The sequence below is a fragment of the Balearica regulorum genome, chromosome 3 (assembly GCF_011004875.1).
Source record: "Balearica regulorum gibbericeps isolate bBalReg1 chromosome 3, bBalReg1.pri, whole genome shotgun sequence".
Classification (NCBI taxonomy): Eukaryota; Metazoa; Chordata; class Aves; order Gruiformes; family Gruidae; genus Balearica; species Balearica regulorum.
Genome location: NC_046186.1, coordinates 59,133,281 through 59,142,812, shown reverse-complemented (window position 1 = coordinate 59,142,812; position 9,532 = coordinate 59,133,281).

Here is a 9,532-nt window from a genome sequence, read left to right as displayed (position 1 = left end):
ATCCAGAGGGGCCTTGACAGGCTGGAGAGGTGGGCCTGTGCAAACTGCATGAAGTTCAACAAGGCCAAGCAAATGGTCCTGCATGTGGGTCAGCGCAATCCCAAGCACAACTACAGGCTGGGCGGAGAATGGATTAACAGCCCTGAGGAGAAAACTTGGCAGTGCTGATTGATGAAAAGCTGAACATGAGCCAGCAGTGTGTGCCTGCAGCCCAGAAAGCCAGCCATGTCCTGGGCTGCATCAAAAACAGTGTGGCCAGCAGGTCGAGGAAGGTGATTCTGCCCCTCTACTCTGCTCTTGTGAGATCCCACATGGAGTACCGCATCCAGCTCTGGGGGCCCCAGTACAAGGACATCAAGCTGTTGGAGTGAGTCCAGAGGAGGGCCATGAAGCTGATCAGAGGGTTGGAGCACCTCTCCTATGAGGACAGGCTGAGAGAGTTGGGATTGTTCAGCCTGGAGAAGAGAAGGCTCCGGGGAGATCTTCTAACAGCCTTCCAGTACCTGAAGGGGCCTACAGGAAAGACGGTGAGGGACTGTTTCTCAGAGAGTGTAGTGATAGGACAAGGGGTAATGGGTTTAAGCTGAAGGAGGGTCAATTCATATTAGATGTTAGGAAGAAATTCTTTACCGTGAGGGTGGTGAGGCACTGGAACAGGTTGCCTAGAGAATCTGTGGAGGCCCCCTCCCTGGAAGTGTTCAAGGCCAGGTTGGATGGGGCTTTGGGCAACGTGGTCTAGTGGAGGGTGTCCCTGCCCATGGCAGGGGGGTTGGAACTAGATGGGCTTTAAGGTCCCTTCCAACCCAAACCATTCTATGATTCTATGATGCTATGATTCCAACTGACCTACAGTAGAGATCTTGCAGCCACTAAAAAAGGAACCAAGCAAATAAGAAGCCAATTCCTCAAACTGAAATGTGTAAGGGGACATCCAAGAGGAGACAAAACAAGTAAAAGTCAATTGTACAATAGGCATAGAAGAAGCATCTTGAGTTGGAGAACAGTCTGCCTATAGAGACTGAAAACAGCGAGAGAAATACCACCCAGGGAGGGGTCCGGCTTGAACGAACAGCCCCACAGGCAGCATACATAAAATGCAGGGTAATATTTTTGCATAGTGTGTTTGTTCTAGTAAAGTCAGAGTCAGAAACATCCTAGAAATAAGGCTGGAAGGAATCTCAAGAAGTCATTTACTCCATTCTTTTAATGCGAGGCAAGCTAAATACAGCTGAGAGTGATATGCTCAATCTGTTCTTTAAAAATCTCTAATAAAGGTCAAGCCATGGATATACGTGGAGAGTAAGGGAAGGAACTGAATTCAAAACACACTACCTGCCTTGCAAATGGCCAGATTCCCCAAGCTGACCTATGTGTTATCTGTAAAGTCACTTTATAGAAGCAATAAGCTACGTCTTTATTGTCAGTTACAACCAGAAGTACTGGGTGTTGGGATCAGATCACCAATGCTAAAGCTGGATGCTCTTCTTTTCTTCAGAAAAAACAGGAGAGGATAAGGAAGAAGTGGGAAATGGCCCCTTTGAAAGAGAAATCTACTGTTATTGACGCAAGAGAAATATCTCAGTACGACAATGAGTTGGCAACTGGATCCTGATGGCTCTTCAGCATATCTGGGAACTTCCTAGAGTCACAGGTCGTGGCACTGACCAGCCACGAGTCATGAGTTATAACCTTGAAGTCAGCCTCAGCAAGGTCAAGATGTCCCCACATCATTCATTTAGATTTAATGCAAAGGTTATTTTTGTTTGTGATTGTTTCTGAGAGCTGAAGGCATAGGAAGCTCTTCCCAGAATTTCTGAAGGTATGATCCAAGACCCAAACACCATATAATCAATATTCAGCAGCACCCAAGCATGAAGACTTATGACAGGAAAATATTAAAGGGAAAGGAAAGAAATGCTCAACAGTAAAAACAAGTGCTTACTAAGTAAGCCATAAATGAACCAGGGGATGTCTGGGCTAAATATCACAGTGTAATTATTCCTTTCTCCACTTAATTTTAGTCATAAGAAGGGTAAAAATGGCTGAAAAGGAAGGCAGACCAAGAGGAAACTGTGTGCTTTGCCAAAGGTCAATTCTAGGATGCCTGTGGAAGTGAATCAATAGAGAGCAACAGAAAAAACACCTGGAAGGCACTAACCTGCCTACATGCCCTCTGGGGCAATCAAATATCTCCTGGTGATTCTGGGTTACAGTGAGACAAATCAGTGTTGATGTTCATGCCAAGCCACAGATACCACACTCAATTTGTTAGGGAATAACCCCAGGTCTTTCCAGAAAAATATTTACTCCTTCCATATCCTGTCAGTGAGCAATATGGAAAAATTTCCTTCTAATGGGTGAGTGCTGTGTCCTAAAACATGACCGGGAAACCATAGCTTGTACTTCGTGCATGAAAGTACTGGAGAATTAGAAGCTCAGCTGAACCATGCAGATTGTCTGCTGATGAGGGTAGATGCTTATTAAAAAAGTGTGGAGGAATTTATTCTTTGAAGTTTACAGCTGTTGCCATTTCAACCACAAGGCCAAGTTTACATCCATGACAGCCGAAAAACACAGCACAGAAAAAAGAGATCCAGCTTGCTAATTACATGACCATTTTCCACCTTTCTGAGGGAGGCTTTTGTTTCCTTCTATTTCAGTGGCTTTGTCAGGGCAAAAGATGATTTGTTTGGTACCCTAGGAAGATGAAATCTCTTGCTGTTCCCCAAGACGGGGTAGCCGGGACAGGAGGAGCGTCTTGGAGCAGTTTCTGTCCCCTCTGGGTGGGAGGCCAGGCTGTTTTCAGTATGAGTAGGATTGCCAGTCTCTCCCCTCCATAATGCCTTCCTGCCTCCACACTCCCCATAAAACTACCTCTACCAAAAAATTACTTCCCTCACAGAGGGGAGCTGGGATGGGACTCAACTAGAGATGAAAAAGCACATTAGTGTCCATGCTTATCTTCTTTTTGGGTTACCAGTTAAGATCCAGCAAAGACTCTGGAGATGTGTTTTTCTTGTTACCTGGATAAAAAGCTTATGCTCTCTAGCCACTGCAACGACACTCTGACATCATGCGTTTAATGCAGTGTATTGAACAAATGAGAACAACCTTCCACTGCCTTCATGTTATATCCTTGATTAAACTGAGCTGCTACCTATTTGTACTTCACCTCAAAGCTGGGCAACCTCTTCACCATCCAAAACCAAACCTTAACATTGTCACATGGCCTCAGTTCAAATCTTAACAAAACCTTTTTGGAAACATCCCTGAACCTGTAGCTTGCTTAGTCTGATCAGAAGAGCACAGGTGTCAGGGCAGGCATCTCTTTATGTTCATCATGCTCTGTGACTCTAAAGTTGATGTCCTATGGACATGTGCATATGTGAGGGACAAGGAGCAGCCTATTGGATATTTGGCTGGGTGTGATGGACACAGAGCTACTCGACAATAATTTTAACAGTGTGCTTTGGCCTAATAACTGTTTATTGCACAAATGTTTTGGTTAAGTTTAATAGCAGATTGTAAGGAAAACAATCAGAAAGGAAGAAAAAAGGCTTGAACTCAGCCAGCCCTGCAGTTAACACAGGACAATGGGAAAGTCATGGGCTCACAGGAGTCTGGTTCAGCTTCCTGCAGGGCCTACTGAACTGGTTGGGAAAAACAGAGCCAAAAGTCTGACAACCAAGAAGCACAAATGAACTCTGGCTGCATCAGCAGGACTCTCTTTTCAGAGCCAGGGAGATCTTGGGGAGCTGTTCAGGGGCACCAGACCGAGACTCAGGCACTCGCTGTAGTGTCTGCAGAAGCGAGACCTGCCTCAGTTGCCAAAGGGGCAGAGCTTTGGATAACTTGGAAGGTGGGGAAGAATTGCTCATTTTATAAATGCTTTTTGGAAAAGGAAACAATACTATAGCTTTGAGAAAGTGGTTTTGACATTTTGTGGGCATCATTTGTCACACTATCCTTGAGGCAAAGTCCACAGGCATCCAACAATGGCCGGACATTTTGGTGAAACCTTTCCTTCCTGTACTGCAGCCCCCGGCAACTCAAGGACACATGAGACCCAAACTCTTGAAATCTCCCCCAGCTGACCAAGGCTGAATGCCCAAGGTGAGGTCGAGAGACAGTTTCCAGTAATAAACTCTGGTGGGACTATGGATGTAGACACCACCCTGTGAGCCTCCCAGCCCAGCTGGTCCTGGATCACCCTGGTCAAACACTGGCAGTTGGCTCCTCCACATCTCTCCTCCCAAGAAGAGCATCGGACAGTGCCTGATGTCTGAACCAGACTGTTTTCTTCTCCTCCTGTGGGCTTTGCAGACCGTCGGAGTCCCAACATCAGACAGGCAGACATTGCTAGTCCGGCAGTCAGCCCGAGTGGGACAGAGTGTGCATGAACAGATGCACAGGGCAAGCTTATACCATCAGGAAAAAGCATTGCCTATTGGTGCTGAAGAAGGTAACGCCTCTTGCTAGGACCTTGTATCTTCTGCTCTACTGCAAATAAGTAAGCTAGGCTAGTTTAAGTCACCTGAAATAATGTTTAATCTATTAGCATATTAATGATTTTGTGTTACATTTGCAATGAGGTCTGTACCAGGCCTGCTCAGTTACTGCCTTCCAGCTCCAGGGCAGTAACAAGAAGTGCTAATGCATGTCCTCCTTGTGATCATTTGAGTGTATCCTCACAGTGTTGCTTTTCCATGCTGCATTTCAGGACTAGCAGTTCTCCTCTTCCAAAACCAAACTGCTTATTTAGATGAAATTTCATTGAGATTTCTGTGGGCATTATAGATGTGCATCAGTAAGAAAGGACACAGCCCTTGCTGGACAACAGCGAACACTCATTGGCTTATGTATGTGAGGACAAGTGACTGCTAGGTCATATTTAATTTACCCTCACCACACTGACCATAATTCTGTCTAACCAGAAGAAAACATTGCATGATAGGGAAAACAGGCAGACCACGAACTAAGTATACACCACAAAATCCAATACAGCATGTTGAGTAAGCAGATGCCACTGGAAGAAAAGTACAATACTGTAGGTACTGAAAACCTTCAACTGACATCTGCATTTCTTTATTTCTATCTAAAGGTCTCCTTTAATAGCTAGCTTCATGATCTCATTTTTATTCTTTCAGATGTAAAATGGTGATAGCTTATATCTGCAGTTCTCTGAAAGGCATCTTTCTCCTGTTCAGAAGATCACGTATCTTCTTGTTACAGGTGAATTAATGTTCATCTGATATAGACTATTTCTGACCAACACCGGTGGGTTACTTTCGAGAAGGTCATATATGATCATAAAGAAAACGACATTTAGCTGAAGAAAGAATCGGCAGCAAAACCAAAAGGTTTGTCAACGTTAGATAACCTAAGCAGCACCTTGTCCCTTAGCAGGGAGCTAGTCTTGAAAAGCAATACTAGCAAGGGAAGAAGAGGTCCATAAGAGCAGCAATCTTTTCTCTTCTGTCCACAATTGCTCATAGAAACTACAGTTCAAAATCTCAGTAGGGAGCTGGATGCCAAGTACCTCATACTTTGGATGCACAACTCAAGAAATATTACAGGGACCCGATTTTAAGGAGTCCTCTCAAAAACAAGGCTTTGTTTTGGACATCATAAGCTATTCAGCATCGCCAGTCAGATGCTAAGATCTTGGCTAGAAAGTACATCTTCCCATAAGCAGTATGCACATCTTCACAACAGGAACCCAGTCTGCTGTTTGTAATGCTTGGCATTCTAACCTCAAGTAAATACACCAAGTAATCTGCAGGATATGTCTCTGAGCATGCTTACATGGTAATAATGATGTTAAAGTAGAATGGCCGTATGATTTATTATGCCTTGTGAAATAAAGCAAAGCCAATCCCTTCCCACCACGGGAAGTACCATCACAGTAGAAAATGGAAACAAGAAAAAATGAAATACCACCCAGGCCTGGTTCAAACATGCAAACTTTCTAATAAAATATCAGAACCAGATGCTGCTAAAGATGAGTGATAATTAAAGAAGATAAATTAAAGAAATGTTTTTCCAGGGAATGACTCTGCTGCACACAAATTGTTTCAGCATGGGGAAAAAAGTATAATAAAATTACTGCTGCTGCCTGTTTTCAAAAGTTTCCATTAATGAGTCAAGGCAGGTTCCCTGCTAAATTCCCTCATATCCAGGCTCCCTCTTTGCCTCTGTTGGTTTAATCTTGGTGTGGTTTAGCAGAGCGAGCAGAGGACCAAGCGCCAGGAACTCGGTTCCAGCACTGACTCACTGTGTGGGCTCCCTTATGTCATGCTCAGGGCAGGTCAGCCCTGGAAAGCACGTCTCTAAAAATGGTCTTGAGGGGTCCAGAGCCTGACGGTCTCCCCACTCTTCGTGTCAGACGTGCACAGTTCACCAGAGGTTTTCCCCTGACTGCCAGCCCAGCAAACTGATCTCAGGCTAAACTGGTGTAATGTGATTTTTTTTTTCAGTCTGGTGTCTCATCGCAAGAAATGAGTACGTTGGAAGCCAAATTATGCAGACACCTGTGCAAACTCACAGCAGGAAACATGGCTGGAGTGCTGCAGATGAAGGGCGGATTCAGCAGACCCGCTAAGACCACCCTGGAGCTTTATGTGCCTGTGTATAAACTCATCATAGTCCAGGTTGTTGTTAAGCTTCATCTTAGCTAAACACAAGATGATGTTTAAGCCCCTCAAAGACTTTAAATTTCTCTAGATTTCTTGCATGCAGAAACGTGCCTATCCAATTGCTGTAGGCATTTTCATAGCAAATAAAATAACGTGCTGCACCAGGAAAGGAAAAGAATAAAATGAAACCATGTAAATACATGGCCTAGTTCCCTTTTAACCACATGTTCCCCAGGCTCATAACCTCTGCAAATGCCTATGAGGAATAATGTGGTTTTCAGTGTGCCTTTAAGGTCAACAAATCTGGCCTGTTTCAGGCTGAACAAGGGCTCAGACACAAGGTCCCCCTTGCTTAATGAATGAGCTGCCGTGCAGCGAGTGTCTGCGTGAGCACGCTTCGTACATAGTGAGTGCGAGGTGAAACAGCACGGCTTCGGCTGACCTCACTGAGGTTCGCATCCCTGGGCTCCTGCATCACTTGCCTGAGGGGCTGGGAGGACATGTGCAGAGGGTCACTGCAGTTCTGCAGCCGCGTCCCTGCTCACTTGGCCAGGGTAACGCGGCTGCGTGTCTCGCATGCGAATGTCAAAGCAAAGAGAGCTGCACGGAGGACACTGGGCTCACAGCTCTTTCTCCTGGATAGAAAAGTCAAACCAAATGGATGAATGCACACACAGAGTCAAGAACAGGGACAGGTCTCTTGAGCATGCAAGTTCCTAGCTATCTGCAGATGTTTTAGCTACAGCTGGGAATTTACACTCGATTCAAGACTCTGTGCAAGCTAAATCTGTCCAGAGGCCATCACCTGCTGGCCCCAGCCCAGCCACCCACATGGCAAGGCCAGCTGGACTCTGCACCTTCTCCACCCAGCCTCCTGGGAGGAAGGCTGCTGCCACCGCCGCAGCACAGGCACAGGGGGAACAGGCATGGATGACAGTAGCTAGGGCTGCTTCCAAAACAGTAACAGCCATCATCTGCTGGCCAGACTGGCAGAAAGAAGAGCAATGCTGACCACAGCTCTCACTTGACCCTCTAAAAAGTGCATTTATTAAGACCCTCTACCCCCTGCAGGGCTGTGAACTTGAAATAAGTAGTGTTGGTTACACATCTCATAGGGATCCTGGAGATGTCTCCTTGATCTCTGCTTCAGTCCTTCTGCTACCGATCCCGCAGGGCATCTGCCCCCAAGTCACACTTCTGCCTGCTGCACAGGCTCCCTGGAGATGTTGGGTGTAGGAGTCAGAGGTGAGGTGAGGTGAGGGAAAAAGAAAGAAAAAGAAAAAGAAAAAGAAAAAGAAAAGAAAAGAAAAGAAAAGAAAAGAAAAGAAAAGAAAAGAAAAGAAAAGAAAAGAAAAGAAAAGAAAAGAAAAGAAAAGAAAAGGAAAGGAAAGGAAAGGAAAGGAAAGGAAAGGAAAGGAAAGGAAAGGAAAGGAAAGGAAAGGAAAGGAAAGGAAAGGAAAGGAAAGAAAAGAAAAGAAAAGAAAAGAAAAGAAAAGAAAAGAAAAGAAAAGAAAAGAAAAGAAAAGAAAAGAAAAGAAAAGAAAAGAAAAGAAAAGAAAAGAAAAGAAAAGAAAAGAAAAGAAAAGAAAAGAAAAGAAAAGAAAAGAAAAGGAAAAGAGAAAAAAGAGGAAAAGAGGAGACACGAATCTGGGTGTGTAATTTATATATGAGGGAAAGTTTAAACCAGTGTGATTGGCAAGAATACAATGTTACTAAAAGCCACAGACATGCTAATTGGTGAGTCATTTAAGTAAACCCTATTGATCTTGTAAGTTTGCCAGTTTTCAATTTTCACTTTGCTTGAAAACAGCTCAGAAAATAAAACTTAACCAGAAACTCATGATCGGTGACTTTTTAATCCAATTTTTTAGCAAATGTAACTTATCTATCTTGAGGGGTGCTTTTGTTTGACCAGGGGAACAGTTACAGAGAGCTCCCTTTGACCCACCTAAACCCCCCCAGCGCGGGCTGGAAATGCACACTCGGGGCAGGCCAGGTCCTATATGCTTTTCCCCTGCAGCTGCAAACCAAGATAGTCTATTCGATGGCAATCTTCACTGCCAGCAACCAGTTTTAGGTGCATCAGGAATAACCACCAGAGGCCTGTGACACCTCAGCCACGCCACTGCAGAGGTGAGGGAATCCAAATGGTCAAGCTTGGCTCAGCTCGATTGTCTGCGCTTCTCATACCCTTGCCCAGCACAGGAGCTCTGAGCTGCTCAGAGATCTGACTGACATCATCATTTTGCTGACGGTAAATGAACACGACAGACATCTAACAGTTCAAAGATGAGTTTAGTATGGCAATTCATGTAAAGGAACAAAAAAAAAAAGAAGCTTTTATCCCATTATCCCGTTCCTCCTTTATTATTTGGGCTGTACCTAAGGCAAATTTGACAGAAGTGGCCAGAGCAGGTATCCCTGGCTGTCCACCCTGCTCCTCTACCACAGGTTAGGAAGGCCTCGTCCTCCCTGAAAGAAGCACCGTTGGCTCCCAGGCGATCCTGAGCTGCCGTGATAGAGGGACGGGCTCCTTCTCCCCCTCAGAGAGAGTGTCAGTAAGCAGGCACAGGCTTTCCACATTCTTAAGCAAAATATTTACTTTACAAGTGCTAAAACAAAATTTGGAAAAGTGAAGAATAATATTTATTTTGACAATGTTAAATTGCATTAAAGTTAAAAGTGAAAATTAGATGCATGCACATACACCGAGGGCATTATCCACTAATCACAGGAACATAAAAGAACTGGAAAATACCCTCCTCCTCTGCCACTAGGAAAGTTGGTCTGGACTAAATTACAGGCAAAATGTATAATTAAGCAAGCTATTATTATCCAGTGTCTTAGCAGATGCTGACCTCGTTTATGGTGATTTGGATAAGAATTCAACTGAGGTT